The 15900-nt window shown below is 45.6% G+C and overlaps 1 protein-coding gene across 3 annotated transcripts in view; it reads left to right on the forward strand.

The window, feature by feature from the left end:
* The window catches only part of LOC306646050 (uncharacterized protein), a 242773-nt gene extending 227107 nt beyond the window's left edge, over positions 1–15666 (forward strand). Inside the window, exon 4 of one of the 3 annotated variants that reach the window (XR_013759795.1) lies at positions 15360–15666. The gene's annotated coding sequence lies outside the window, so the exon portion shown is untranslated. Of the gene's footprint in view, positions 1–11802; positions 12320–15359 lie in introns of those variants that run through there. The other 2 variants (XR_013759798.1, XM_079114475.1) reach the window with 2 other exon arrangements.
* The last annotated feature ends 234 nt before the right edge of the window (positions 15667–15900 follow it).

Consider the following 15900-nt stretch of genomic DNA (forward strand, 5'->3'; position numbering starts at 1 on the left):
TATTTTTTATTTTGAGACAAGATCTTGATAAGTTGCTTAGGGCCTCCATAAGTTGCTGAGGCTGGCCTCAAACTTGCAATCCTCCTGCCTTAGCCTCCCGAGTCACTGAGATTCAAGGCATATGCTACCATGTCCAGCAACATTGATCGTTATTGAGTGCCTTATGTATTCCAAGCACCTAACATATATCATTTCCTTTATTTTTCACAAGAAGCCAGAGAGATAAGTAGTGTCTCCTCACTGAACTGGTGAGAAAACTAAGACCAAGAGAGGTGAAGGGATGGGTTCACAACCATCCAGCTAGTAAGTGGAAGAACCAAGATGTGAACTGCATGGTTACTATGTTCCAGTTTATGTCTTTTCACTCTCTTTATCACTTACTAGAAACTCTACAGAAAAGAGACTTACAAAATCCAAAAAGGAATAGGACTTCATACAACAGTCAAGTAAATCAGGACTTTCCACAAACATCCATGTTATATGGTGTATCTCGTGCTATGAAATAATCGAACAAACTCAAGTCTTAATTAGCATAAGCCTCAGTCACCCGCAGTCCCCTTGCACATGTCCCTTAAAGTCCCTGATTTATCCCTCCACCAGATACCCTCCACCCCTACTCACCACAAGGTTTATTTTGTTGTTTTGCTCATGGTTGACAAGTAGAGAGAGCAGACTCACAGATCATGTGTTTTTCTGCTTTTGATTTTTTGGTATCAGGGATTGAAGCCAGGGGTGCTTAACCACTGAGCCACATCCCCAGCCTTTTTATATATTTTATTTAGAGACAGGGTCTTGCTGAGTTGCTTAGGGCCTTGCTAAGTTGCTGAGGCTGGCTTTGAACTCACGATCCTCCTGCCTCAGCCTCCCCAGCCGCTGGGATGACAGGCATGCATCATGGCACCCAGCCAGCTCATAATTTTTTTTAAAATTAAATAACTAAAAAACAATTTAGTTCCTGATATGTGAGAAGGCCAAGCACGTCGTGCTTAGCAGTTGCGCCTTTTTGTGAGGATCCAAAGTGAAAAGAAAGTTTTATCAGGATGGTGGGTTCTCCTCTGTCATTTCAAATGCCTGGACTACCTTTCACAATGGAGGCAAAGCACGAGTCAGTATAGAGGAAGAGAGAACAGAGGAGCTGAAATCTCAGAGAGGGCAGGGCATGAGAGGCAAAGAGGGGACCACCGGTCCCTCAGGACCAGGAGCTCAGTGCCTCTGTCACTTCAGACCTCTTGGCCCTGAAGGGCCATTTTAAATATCCCTGCCACTCACTCGGTTGCTTTTCTTTTCTAAATATTGTTTTCAGGGCTTCATAATAATCCGTGGAGGATCATGTTCCCAGAAACAACCTCCTTATTCGTGGACAGCCTGAAATGGATTGCTCAAGTTAGCCACGATAAAAATGAAATACAAGGACTCCCTGTTTCCTCATTGCCAGTGAGCAGAGTAACTTGAAGTTCCAGGAACCCAGTCAGTTCCGGATGATGTCTCCTGACAAGTCCCAGCCACGTTTGTCCTGACTGTCCTTTGGAGAGGCAGTTCTAAGTAGGAGATTTTAACCTCCAACGTGCCGCCACGCATGTACTCTAGCCATGTCTCTCCCCGAGCCAAAGACCAGGACCCATGACTGTCTTAGGTGACATTGTCCAGACCCCCTGAAGACCACTCTCTGACTCAGCTGCATTCTTGTAGGCTGTAGAAAGAACTGGAGTGGGGCTGGCTTATAAAAAGAAGGAATTTGCCCCTTCCTTAGAGTTCCTCCTGTTTTCCTGAGGAGGTCTTGCATTCCTAGGATCCCCAACTTCCCCAGCTCCTGTCTGAGTGGAGCTGAGTTAAAAGAGGAGAAGCACATCTTGTTATCATTCCCATTTCCAGATGGTGAGACTGAGACTTTTAGGCTCAAATCACTGGCCTCAGGTCACCAAGCTCATTCACCATCGTGGGCAGGTTGGCATCTGATGGAATTCGTGGCTTTAATAAGCCATATTCTAGCCAGCTGTGGGGGTGCATGTCTATGATCCCACAGCTCGGGAGGCTGAGGCAGGAGGATCGTGAGTTCAAAGCCAGCCTCAGCAACTCAGCAAGGCCCTAAGCAACTCAGCGAGACCCTGTCTCTAAATAAAATATAAAAAGGGCTGGGGATGTGGCTCAGTGGTTAAGCACCCCTGGGTTCAATCCCCAGTACCAAAAAAAAAAAAAAAAAAGCAGTATTTTAGTGGTCATTAGAGACACATTTGGGGGTAAGGATGGATAAAGGTGGAGACCAGGTGCCTCATGATGGAATAGGAAGTGGTGGCAAGAAAGGACAATGATGTGGAGGGTTGGGGAGGAGCCTGTAGAGTCGCGGGCTCTGCTCATGAAAGTGAAATTTGCCTTTGCCATGGGGAAATACTAGGGAATGATATTGACCAAATTATATCATGTGCGGGAATGAATATGCAATGATGAACCCCAGCATTATGTATTACACACCAATATCAAAAATATGGAAAAAAATTTTTATTTGTCAAAAGAAATCAAATATGAGGGTTTTTTTGTTTTTGTTTTTGTTTTTGATACTGAGGGTTAGACCCAGGGGTGCTTAACCACTGAGCCAGCCCTATTTTATATTTTATTAAAGACAGGGTCTCACTGAGTTGCTGAGGGCCTCCCTAAGTTGCTGAGGCTGGCTTTGAACTCACGAACCTCCTGCCTCAGCCTCCCGAGCCGCTGGGATGACAGGCATGTGCCACTGTGCCCTGCTATGCCTTTTTTTTTTTTTTTTTTCTTTAACTTAAACTTTAAAAAATCAGTCTATTTTTGTTCTTGGCAAGATCACCCTTTTTTTTTTTTTTTTTGGTACTGGGGATTGAACCCAGAGGTGCTTAACCACTGAGCCACATCCCCAGCCCTTTTTATATTTTATTTGGAGACAGTGTCTCACTGAGTTGCTTAGGGCCTCCCTAAGTTGCTGAGGCTGGCTTTGAATTCTCGATCCTCCTGCCTCAGCCTCCTGAGCTGCTGGGATTACAGGCATGCGCCCCCACACCCAGTGGGAATATTTTCATTTTAATCTGGGCTTATCACCCCAAACCAAGGACGCCACCACTGATAGGCTCAGTTTAGGCACCAGCCACCTGGGGGAGGCAGGTCTTGCTGGGAAGTTTCCTTCTTAACTTCTCAGAAGACAGTCTGTGCACGGAGTTGTGCAAGCTGCCCAATGATAAGACATGAACTAGTGGTTCCCAGGGTGTGTTGTGTGGAATGCCAGTTCTAAAGAACGCAAGCACTATCTCCTGAGAGAATTCCATGGTTAAGTAAATTTGAGACATTCTGGGTTGATCAAAATTAAACAAGTCTCTTTACTTCTCAGACTTTCTCAGATTTGAAGATTCTAACTTCATAAACACTGTATTTATCTTTTGAAAACTTATTTTTTAAATTTTTTATTTGTTCTTTATAGTTATACATGACAGTAGGGTGTATTTCAACATATTACACGTACATGGTGTAAAACTTATTCTAATTAGGATCCCATTCTTGTGGCTGGACAAGGTGTGGAGTTTCACTGGTCGTGTGTTCATATAAGAACATGGGAAAGTGATGTCCCCTTCATTCCACTGTCTTTCTTGTTACCATCCCCTCCCGTCCCTTCATTCCCCTTTGTCTCATCCAATGAAGTTCTATTTTCCTCTCCACCCCCACTTAATGTGTATTAGCATCTGCATATCAGAAAGAACAGTAGGCCTTTGGTTTTTGGGGACTGGTTTATTTCACTTAGCATGATAGTCTCCAGTTCCATCCAGTTACCAGCAAATGCCATAATTTCATTCTTCTTTATGGCTGAGTAATATTCCATTGTGTACATAGACCACATTTTCTTTATCCAATCATCTGTTGAAGGACACCTAGGTTGGTTCCATAGCTTAGCTGTTGTGAATTGATGTGGCTGTATTTCTGTAGTATGCTGATTTGAAGTTCTTTGTGTATATGGTGAGGAGTGGGATAGCTGGGTCAAATGGTGGTTCCATTCCAAGTTTTCTGAGGAATCTCCATACTGCTTTCCAGAGTTGTCGCACCAATTTTCGGTCCCACCAGTTATGTCATAAGCTTATTTTTATAACACCAGTTTTTATAGGCCAGGAGTCAGTAAATTACTGTCTGTGATCCAAATCTTGTTTACAACCTATGCTGCAAAGAGAATTTTACAGTACTGCTACCCCGCCCAGTCAGTCACACATCATCTGTGGCCGCTGTCATACCGTGGTAGGCTGACTCTTGGTGACAGACAGCAGGACCCTCCAAAACCGGAACCCTTCCCTATTTGACTTTTGAGACGAGTACACTGAACATATTACAGGCTGGACCTTCAATGGAATATGTTCTGGGAAACGCCAGCTGGGAGACTCCTAATGGTGGAAAGGATTTTAAAGGTCATTTGATCCCCTTGTGACTGTGTGACTCCATGGTGGCTGCATCCTTCAGAGTCACCAGGGGAGCAAGTTACAGAGGCCTGTTTGGGCCTCTGCCCTGGCCTACTGAGCCAGAAGTTCCAGCGGGGAGGCCCAGGGGCAGGTGCTTAACCAAGTCCGGCTGCAAGTTCCTAGGCGCAGCTCTGTGGGGTACAGGTGACCTAACCTGAGTGCCAGTTCAGTGCCTGGAGCTCCCTCTCGTATCTGGGGCGTGATCATTCAGCTCTTCTTCCTGGTGCTTGGCCCTTCCCAAACAGCACCTTCCACTCTTAGAGTTACCAGAAAGTTCCAGGAATGTCCACCCACGGGGTCACTTCCTCCCACTCCCGCCCACAGCTCACTGTGGAGTGTGTCTAAGCAGGAAGGTAGGGGGGGTGGGAGTTTCCACAAGAAGCCTACGGTTTTCCCTTCTCTAGCGCTGGACTTCCTCAAGAAGGCTCCTCCAACTTCCTGGGGCCAAGTTAAGCTCATCCTGCCCAAGATTCTTTTTTTTTTTTCCTGGTCCTGGGGATCGAACTCAGGGGCACTCAACCTCTGAGCCACATCCCCGGCCCTATGTTGTATTTTATTTAGAGACAGGGTCTCACTGAGTTGCGTAGGGCCTCGCTAAGATGCTGAAGCTGGCTTTGAACCTGCGATCCTCCTGCCTCAGCCTCCCGAGCGGCTGGGATGACAGGTGTGCACCACTGCAGCCGGCTCTGCCCAGGAGTCTTACAGTCTCTCTCTTTGTACATGCTCCACATTTCTGCAATTTTGCATTGTTCAGGAGCATGACCAGCTCAGATGAGCCTGAGGCTCCCCCGCCCATGCCCCAGCTCAAACTGGCTGGGTGTCCTTAGGTGACTGACTCCACAGTAGGCTTCAGTGTGCTCGTCTGTAAAATGGGTGGAACAGCACTGACCTGAGGTGTAAATGAGACGCCCCAGGCTTAGCACAGTCAAGGTCAGTAAGGAAGAGGGTGAGGACACCTTCCCACTGGGTGGTAAGCCTCCCCCAGAAAGGGCCATGGATAAGTCATCTTCCTTGGAATCCCCGGATGCAGGCAGCACCATAAATGCCTACAAATAAAAGATGGATTAAAGCAATGATTCAAGACCAAGAGAGGGCAGAGGAAACAGTGCTGGAGAGCAGCAGGACAGGAAGATGGTCCTCCCGGTTCCAAATCCCTTTACCACCTGTCGCTTCGTGTGTGGTCTGGAGGAAAGAGCTGGATTCCTGGGAGCTGGGTTCCCTCCTCCGTCAAAGGAAGCCCTTCCGAGGATGGTCTTGAATATGAAATAAAATAGGGCAGGCACAGCGCACTCTGGAAGGAGTCACTGATGGTTATTGTAGTGAGTGTTACCACTCTTATTATTATTGACAGTATTCCCAGGGCTCGGTGCAGAGGTTGCTGGGAGGAGAGGCTTGCTGGGGGAGATGGCTTTCTTTGTTCATGGACAAGTGTAAAATTAGTTTTTTTCCCCTCTACGTCTCACCCCTAGACCCACTAGAAAGCACACAGCCAGGGAGAAAGCCTGACATTTGGGAAAAGGTAGCAGAGCCCCATGCGAACCCCACCCAGCAGCTAGACGCAGTGGATCCTGTGGCTTCCCTAAGCTGCTCACAGTTAACATTGTCCCTAGTGCCATAAATCGGCCACCGCACCTCCTGGCTGTTCGCAGCGTGTTAGGTGCAGCTGGAAGGAAGCTCCTGAACAAGGAGACAGTAACCAGGCAGGCTGGAGGGATGTTTTGTGTCCAAATAAAAAGAGAACCCATAAATACCCTGGCTGGGAGACATCAGCAGGGATTCTCAGAAGATTCTTCTCAGTGCTAAGTCGGCTCTTTTATCCCGGGGAGATTTGACCTTGACTACTTCCCTCTGACTTGAGGCTGGTGGCCAAAGCCCAGCACCTGCGGTTTCTCTCACACCTACTTCTTCCCAGGTCAGATCAGTCGAATGTTCTCTTTCCTGCTCTATGACCTGGGCAGGATTCTAGGCCCTGGGCAAAAGGTAGACAAAGCACTATTCTTGCCTGCCTGGAGCTAAGCTAAGAACAATGTCAAATAGGTAAAATTAAGAATACTGCTACTAAGCAAAGGTGAAGGACTATGAGATGCCAGAATGAGTTATTTGTTGACAAAGAGGAGAGGAAACTCTTCTACTGGGAACTGATGGAATTCATGGAGATCAGATGAATGGACAGGAGTCCTGTTGGTGAAGGGAACAGGGGATTGGTTTGTAAAGTAATGTCGGCAGAAGGAACAGCATATGCCAAGGCCCTGTGGCAGAAGGAAACAATGTAGATCAGAGGAACTAAAAGAAGTCCTGAGGCAAGAACATGATAGAAAATGAGGTTGGCAAGGAGAGGGAAGGGAAACCGGTGACAAGCAGCCACCCTAACAAAATGGTTTTATGGTCAGAGGAAAGAGAAGCCATTGAAGTACTATAAGCAGTGAAGTTTGAGCTTGAAAAGGATCAAAAGAGAACTATACTGTAGAGACCAGCTAGGAGACTGTCACAGGCAATCTGGCAAAAGATGGTGGTATCATGGGCCACTGTGGTGGGCAGCAGAGGTGAAGATACAGAGCTGATGGATCTGAGAGTTTGAACTGAGATGACAACCTACCACTTGATCTAAAACTGGGATACACAGCTGCATTCTTTTTTTTACACCAGGGGTTGAATCCAGAGGTCTTAACTACTGACCCACATCCCAGCCCTTTTTTATGTTTTATTTAGAGACAGGGTTTCTCTGAGTTGCTTAGGGCCTCCCTAAGTTGCTGAGGCTGGCTTTGAACTCTCGATCCTCCTGCCTCAGCCTCCTGAGCTGCTGGGATTACAGGCTTGTGCCACGGCACCCAGCCAAAGCTCTGTTCTTGCAAGAAATAAAGGAATTCATGGGTTTCCAAAGATAGAAAACAGAAGGTGATTCAGCCTAACTGGCAGTATGAATAACACCTGCAAATCAATACTGCCACATTCTAAACTTAGCTTAAGAACTGCGTGTGGTAGCACTAGGGGTTACACTACGCATCAGGGACAGGAGGAGGTGGTTCCAATCTCTACTTGGTCACTTCCTAGCAAGTGACTAGCCATGATCTCCATCCTGACCCTCAGTTTTCTCTTCAGTGCTGTGGAAGGGGTGAAGTTGTTAAGGGTTTAGGGGAAGATGGGGTGAGGATTAAATGTTGATCGTGTGTATAAATTGCCCAGAACTGGTCTATCTGTACGTGTTAGCTCTTCATTAGTAGGAAGTAGGAACAGACACACAAGAAATAAGGGTGATTTTCTTTTTTCAAAATTTATTATTATTTTTTTAATTTCTTCTTTTTAGTTACACATGACAGTAGAGTGCATTCTGACACATCACACACACATGGAGTGTGGCTTCCCATTCTTGTGGTTGGACATGGTGTGGACTGGTCATGTGTTCATATGTGAACATGGGAAAGTGATGTCCATTCATTCCACTGTCTTTCCTGTTCCCTATTCCTATTCCCATCCCCCACAAGGGTGAAAAGTTGTACCACATCTCCATGACTTGCCCAAGAAAACCATCACCTTCAACAGGGTCTGGTGACTAATTGAGAATTCAGAAGTAGAGCAACTTCTCAAAACCCAAATAATAGGGCACTGTGTTGCCACCTCTTTGGGAACACAGCCTTCAGAAAGAAGGCTTTTTTTTTTTTTTTTTTTTTTTTTTTTGGTACCTGGGATTGAACCCAGGGGTGCTTAACCACTGAGCACACACCACATCCCCAGCCCTTTTTTGTAATTTTTTTTTCCCCTGGTACTGGGGATCGAACTCAGGGCCTTGTGCTTGCGAGGCAAGCACTCTACCAGCTGAGCTATCTCCCCAGCCCCCTTTTTTGTACTTATTTAGAGTCAGGGTCTCACTGAGTTGCTTAGGGCCTGCCAAGTTGCTGAGGCTGGCCTCAAACTCATAATCCTCCTGCCCCAGCCTCCCAAGCTGCTAAGATCACAGGCGTGCGTCACCACACCCAGCTAGAAAGAAATACATCTTATGCCCTGAGCCAGCAATAGACTTGATACACTACATTCTATTTGATCAAATTTTATTCGGGAAAAAAAAAAAAAAACTCTAGTCATGACTCACCAAAATGATTTCCTGACCTCAAGGTCGCGGCCCGCGGTTTGAAGAACACCAGGTTAGGGAGTTCACATGCAAGGCCTTCCTGGAACACCCTCACTCTCTGGAGTTTGTTCCCACACTTGATTTCCTTGGCTCTGAATGATATCAGGCTGTGCCTCACCGTGTGTTCCCGAAGCTTTATCCCTGGTAGATAAAGTCACCGTGGTGTGTCCTTCCCACACCCCCTGCCGAGCTGCCTGCTGGGAGGCCTGCTTCAGAGCCCTGGTGGGGGAAGGGCAGGTGGGAAGGGAAACTGACTCCTAAGAGCCTTCGCTGGCTGAGCGGCTGCTCCCGGCCTTGTTCTGGGCAAGGCTTCCGGGCAGATGGGACATTTCCAGACTCTCAAAGCCCCGGAGGCCGGGCAGGAGCCCAGTGTGGGACAGAAGCAGGCCTTCTTCAGCGTGAGCACAGAGACGCCACCCGATGACACGTTTGCCCTGGGTGGATGACGCTTCCTTAGTGCCAGAACAAGCCTCCATCGGCCCAAGGGAAGGACAGAGCTGTCTTGGCTCACCTTTATGAAGTCACATCTTTGCCCCCCAAGAGCACCCTAGAAATTGCACAATTAAGTAGCCAAACCAAGCCAGGACTTCACTTCAGCAGTCTGAAGACAGGGGACCGTTTCTGGACAGATGTTTAGAACGGTAACTGCAGACTACAATGACTCAGAAACGAACCCAGCCGTCCCCACCAAGGGACAACTCACTGCAAGGCGTGGGGGCTTGCTTAGTCCAGACCACACCATTATTCTGATCTCGCCTCTACCACTTCTTAGCTGTGTGACTGACCACCTGTGTCTTGACTTCTCTGAGCTTCTCTTGCCTCGCCGTAAAAGTGCAATTATTCAAAAAATCCATAGAGTAGGATCGCCAGGAGCTTCAGGAGAGAAAGCCCCCAGCACACTCCCAGGCACCCCTAAGTTCTCGTAGGAGCTCCAGGTCTTGTCCTGACTCTCAATACAGGGAGACAAAGTTGCCTATAAGAGTTTTCCCTCCAGTTAACCTGAAGGACATAGTTTCCTAGTGAGAAAAGGCTCCTGTCAGCTCCCGGAATAGGCAGAGATTTTATCTCAGGAGCCTTTGTGTCATGCTAATGAGCAAGCACGAGGGTCACCTATGAGCACTGCAGATTTGAAGAGAGATACCAGGGACATCAGCCCTCTTCCCCAGGGAACCTTCCAGGCTCGGAAGACACCAGCTGCCTCACAAGCTTTTAGGGAGTTTGGGTAGATTCCCAAACAGTGACCCTCCCCGCTCCTCCTCTCCTCCGGGAGTTTCTCTCTCTCCCCACCTGCCCCAATGGGAAGGCTGTCCTTGGTCCACTACCTGTCAGGACTCTAATCAGTCCCCGAGGTCCCCATGACACTCCCTGAGGCTGTCTCTGAGGACCATTGCTGGTCTTGATCCTTCCTTTATTGGAGTTTTCTTACAGTGAAATGATAGCCTCTAGAGCCACCTCGTCCAACCCAGCGTAAAACAGGCAGGACGCGTCTTCCGCTTCTTGTCATTTTCCTAAAGAGAGTAAAAGATAGAAGGGAAACAGACTTTCAAAAAATCTATTTTGACCCTGCGGCTTCAGGAGGCTGAGGCAGGAGGATGGGGAATTCAAAGCCAGCCTCAGCAACGTAGTGAGGCCCTGAGCAACTCAGTGGGACCCTGTCTCTAAATAAAATATAAAAAGGGCTGGGGATGTGGCTCAGTGGTTATGTGCCCCTGGGATTCAACCCCAGGTACAAAAAAAAAAAAAAAAAAAAAGAATCTATTTTGAAATCTCGAGTAGACTTTACCTTTAGAATACATCTTGGTTTGGACTAGTCTCATTTCATGTGTTCAACAGTCACAAGTGGCTAGGGATTCTGAGGACTTAGTACCAGTAATAATAATAATGATGATGCTGCTGATAATAATCCTACTACATTTGTACACCAACCCTGTGTTGGAATGATAATACTTGGGTTACAGTGTTGGGTTACATTGTTTCCATTTGATGCTCCGTGGCTCTCAGAGGTCACTGTCCTTCTGGTCCTCTTTCTGGGAGGCCGAGGTCTCAGTTCCTGTCCCCACCACTGCGTCTGCCTCCAGGGCAACAGGACAGTGGACAGGGCACCCCCTCTGCCTTCACAGCCTGCTGGTCTGTTCCAGCAGGTTCTCCCGGCTCCCCTCCGGGTTTTGTGTGCCTGACCAAACTCTCCCTGGGTTGCCACCGCTAGGACTCGGGCTCCTGGATGGGGACTGGCCTGGGGGCTCCAGCGGGAGAGGAAGAGAAAGCAGAAAACCAGGACCCATCATCCCCACTGCCCTTCAGACACAACTGAGACCAGATGCAGGTGTTACCTTGGGGCTTTTGCTGTCTGTCCCATGTGCTGCTTCAAGGATTCAGGTTGCACCAGGTACCGAGACACATGCCTGGAATCCCAAGTGGCTCAGGAGGCTGAGGCAGGAGGATCACAAATTTGAGGCCAGCCTCAGCAACTTAGTGAAACCCTCAGCAACTCAGTGAGACCCTGTCTCTAAATGAAATACAAAAAAGGGCTGGGGATGTGGCTCCGTGGTTAAGCACCCCTGGGTTCAATCCTCAGTACCAAAAAAAAAAAGATTTATGTTGCTTTTTTAGCTCAGCCTAGGAGACAGAGGAAGGCAAACCCGGGAAATTCAGGGGCTCCATCTTATTGGGGTCTGGTTTCCTCTGCATGCTCTGTTACTATCCAGAGTCCTCAGGTCCAAGTTGCACGCGTACTCTTCAGGTTTTGGGTTAGGCTCAGTGGGAGAAATCAGGCGGAGCGAGCTTACTCCATCTTAACTAGAACTAGAATCCCCAGGGAACAGATTTTTCTGTGGGTAGCACCGCAGTCAACGACGACAAATGCTTTACACAGAAACCGAAGACCAGACTGATTAGAATTCCAAATTCCCAGATAGCCATTCTATTCACATTCACAGATTTAGAATGCAACAGAACTGTTTTTCACAGTGAGGACAGGCACAGAGAGAGTTCAGTGCTTGTCCTGAGTCAGCAATGAAATAAGGAGAAGAGCTGACTTGTGTGTGTGTGTGTGTGTGTGTGTGTGTGTGTGTGGGTGTGGGTGTGTATTGCTGAGGATGGAACCCAGGGCCTCACACATGCTAGGCCTGGGTTCTACCACCGACCTACATCCCTAAGCCTCTGATTTTTCTTTATGTCTTTATTTCTTAGGTGCATGAAGAGTTTAACATTTCTTAGGTGCATGAAGAGTTAAACCACGTCATGGGCTCAGTCACGTAGGTGTTTAATGAGACAGAGACACATCGAGGAAAGAAAATTTCAGACCAATATCCTTAATGAACACTGACGCAAAAATTCTCAACAAAATTTTAGCAAACCGCATATAAAAATATATTAAAAAGATAGTGCACCACGATCTAGTGGGTGTTATCCCAGGGATGCAAGGTTGGTTCAACATCCGGAAATCAATAAACGTAATTCATCATATCAATAGACTTGAAGTCAAGAATCACATGATTATTTCGATAGATGCAGAAAAAGTATTTGATAAAATACAGCATGCCTTCATGCTCAAAACACTAGAAAAAACAGGGATAGTGGGAACATTCCTTAACATTGTAAAGGCCATCTACGCTAAGCCCATGGCCAATATCATTCTAAATGGTGAAAAACTGAAAGCATTCCCCCTAAAAACTGGAACAAGGTAGGGATGCCCTCTTTCACCACTTCTATTCAACATCGTTCTTGAGACTCTGGCCAGAGCAATTAGACAAACCAAAGAAATTAAAGGGATATGAATTGGAAAAGAAGAACTCAAACTATCCCTGTTTGCTGATGACATGATTATATATTTAGAGAAACCTGGAAATTCCACCAGAAAACTCTTAGAACTCATAAGTGAATTCAGTAAAGTAGCAGGTTACAAGATTAATGCTCATAAATCCAATGCATTTTTATACGTAAGTGATGAATCTTCAGAAAGAGAAGTTAGGAAAAAATGAGGTAATGTTTACTACCTCCATGTTTGTGGACTGCAGCTCTGTGAGCCACCATCTTGATTAGAGAGCAGTTGGGTTTACGTATGTAAAATGACTGATGTTTACTACTATGGCCTGCATTTCCTTTTAGAGTAGACAATAGGTTTTGAAATTGAGTAATTAAGGGCTTATCATGAAGAAATATATCCATTTATATGGGCCGGCTAATTTCCCAATCTTGTTCCTATTGTCCACTTAACCATAAAGGAAGGGGTCCATACGTCTAAAAATTATTACAGGTCTGGTCATAATTTTGGCCACGGTGTGTATGCAAATACACAGAGCTGTTAATGCTCAGATAAGGATGAGCTAAATTTCAGAAATGATTGTGAAATTACTTGGTGGTTAAGACTGTCTGAAAGCAAGGGTTATTGGAAAGGAGAATGTGGATATTTTCATAGTAAGATGTACTCCACAAAGTGTCTTTATTCAATGGAGAATTCATTTAAGTCATCATTTATTAAGTGACAATGTATCATCGTTTTGCTAGAAGTTTCTACTCATAATTTCCAAGTAAACCCAGATTTGCTCTGCAAAAGTCTAAACTAACTGAGCAGATACAGTGAGAGCCATACAAGGGTACATACTTGAGTTCCTAAAATGACAAACTTTAAAATGTTTTGCCTTTTATAAAGGCATGTTTATACATGCACATTTTAGGAGTCTGTGGACCCTAAGTATAAAGGTAAAGGGGCATGACTTTGGAATCAGAAATAATTGGCTTCAGATTCTTAATTTAAATCTCAGCTTTGCCATCTGTAACTTTTAGTAAATATGGTTACCTGTATTAAAAGTGTGGTCAATACGAGTAACAATAAGTGTTGGTAAGGACATGGGAAACAGGAACAATCGTACATTGCTGGTGGGACTGCACATTGGTGCAACCACTATGGAAAGCAGTATGGAGATTCCTCAGAAAACTTGGAATGGAACCACCATTTGATCCAGTTATTCCTGGGCATATATATTCCTCTGCATATGCCCAAAGGACTTAAAATCAGCATGCTACAGTGATGAAACCACGTCTACTCACAATAACAAAGCTATGGAACCAACCTAGCTGCCTTTCGACAGATGAACAGATAAAGAAAATGCAGTACATATATACACAATGGAATATTACTCTGTCATAAAGAAGAATGGAATTATGGCATTTGCTGGTAAATGGATGGAGCTGGAGACTATCATGCTAAGTGAAATGAGCCAATCCCCAAAAACCAAAGTCCAAATGTTCTCGCTGATATGTGGATGCTAACACACAATAAGGGAGTGGGCAGAGAAGAGAAGTTCACTGGATTAGACAAAAAGGAATGAAGGGAAGGGAGGGGGATGGGAACAGGAAAGACAGTGGAATGAAGGGGACGTCACTTTCTATGTTCATATATGAACACACGACCAGTGAAACTCCACACCATGTCCAACCACAAGAATGGGAAGTCACACTCCATGTATGTATAGTATCTCAAAATATATTCTATTGTCATGTGTATCCAAAAAGAAAAAAATTAAAAAAAACTTTTTTAAAGAGAATATTTAGTGCAGCACAAATTTTCAGCAGAATTAGGCATGCGGTAAGGCCTCAGAATCCATTTCTTATGGACATGCTGCAATTTATGGGGTTGCACCCCAGTAAACCCATTATATGTTGGAAAAATGGTAAGTCAAAATGCATTCACTACATCTGACCTATGGAACATCACTGCTGAGCCTCAACAACCTTGATGTGCTCAGAATACTTATGTTAGTCTACGGTTGGGCAAAAATCATCAAACACAAAGCCTATTTTAAAATAATGCTTGAGTATCTCATGTATAGGGCTGGGGTTGTGGCTCAGGTTGTGCCTGGCACGTGTCCTCAGCACCACTGTAAATAAATGAATAAAATAAAGGTGTGTCCATCTACAACTAAAAAGAATATTTTTTTTAAGTTTCACGTACACACAGAAACAGGCATTTTGTAGATGTGACAGGGTGTAAAAACACAGAAAACTCAGAACACCGTATCCCAAGTCTCTAGCTGCACAGGACTTAGCAGGCACTCAGACTTCCTCCCCTCAGGACTGTGTAGCTCCCTGGGAATTGCCACTCGGTGTCACGGCCCAGCATCCCAAAGAAGAGCATATTGTCACCCCAGGAAAGGTCAAAGTTCAAAACTCAAAGTGCAGTTTCCACTGAAGGCATACTGCTTCAACACCAGACTCAAGTGGAAAACAGTAAGTGACAAGCTCGGGGCCTCAGAATAGCCACTAGGTAAAGACAAGGTTTATCTTCGTGGTATATAAGATGAATTATTTCTGAGTGGTTGATATCTGGGCCAAATATATGACTTGGTTCTAGTATTTGTGATGCTTAAGGAGAAAGATGACATGCAGAGAAAAGTTTATTAGGGACATGCCATTGTGAAATATTTGAATTTCTGTAAATCTTATTCCCTGAATGAAGTCATTTTAATACCCTGTTTATTTTTTTCTTTTTGGAACCAAGGATTGAACCCAGGGGTACTTAACCACTAACCACATCCCCAGCTCTTTTTATTTTTTATTTAGAGATAGGGTCTCGCTGAGTTGCTTAGTGCCTCGCTAAGTTGCTGAGGCTGGCCTTGAACTTGCGATCCTCCTGCCTCAGCCTCCGGAGCCTCTGAGATGACAGGCATGTGCCACCACGCCCGGGCTATTTTCATCTTTGTACTTACTAAGCACCCACAGTTTGTGACTGAAGTTCTACAGAGCCCAAATAGATGTTATTCCTGCTTTCACAGAACGACCTGCTAAAAACACAAGAGGTACTTGAAAAGCGATTCTTTGGGGATGAGGATTAACTGTGTCACCAACCTTTGTGCCAGGGAGAAGGCAAGTACTTTCTTTCCTCTCTTCACGTCTCATCCTTTGGGCTTGTGGTTTTTAACAAGATGAAAACTGAACCACTTTCTTGAACTTTCAAATGGGGATGAGTCTTTCATTTGAGTGAGCAGAAAGTAAGGTGTTCTGATGGTGAAGTTTAACATTTCGTCATACTGAAGGAGTTTAGAAAATCTGTCATCCCTGTAGCAAAAATAACTATCATCTGTTAAGGCAGGTGGGTGTGGCTGGAGGAGGTGGGCACTGGGGGCGTGGCTTTGGGGCGTGGCTTTGGGGTCTGGGCACACTACTAGTATTTCAACATCTGATCCACAGAGTGAAAGTGCACTTTTAACTCTATTTTACCTCCTTGGGCAACGAACTGAAATGCTGAGCCATAACGCCAAGCACAGGGTGCAAAGGTCATATTTAAACCCATTTCATTTTTTAAATTAGCCCAAT

Source organism: Sciurus vulgaris (genome assembly GCF_902686455.1).
Source record: "Sciurus vulgaris genome assembly, chromosome: 16".
NCBI classification, from domain to species: Eukaryota; Metazoa; Chordata; class Mammalia; order Rodentia; family Sciuridae; genus Sciurus; species Sciurus vulgaris.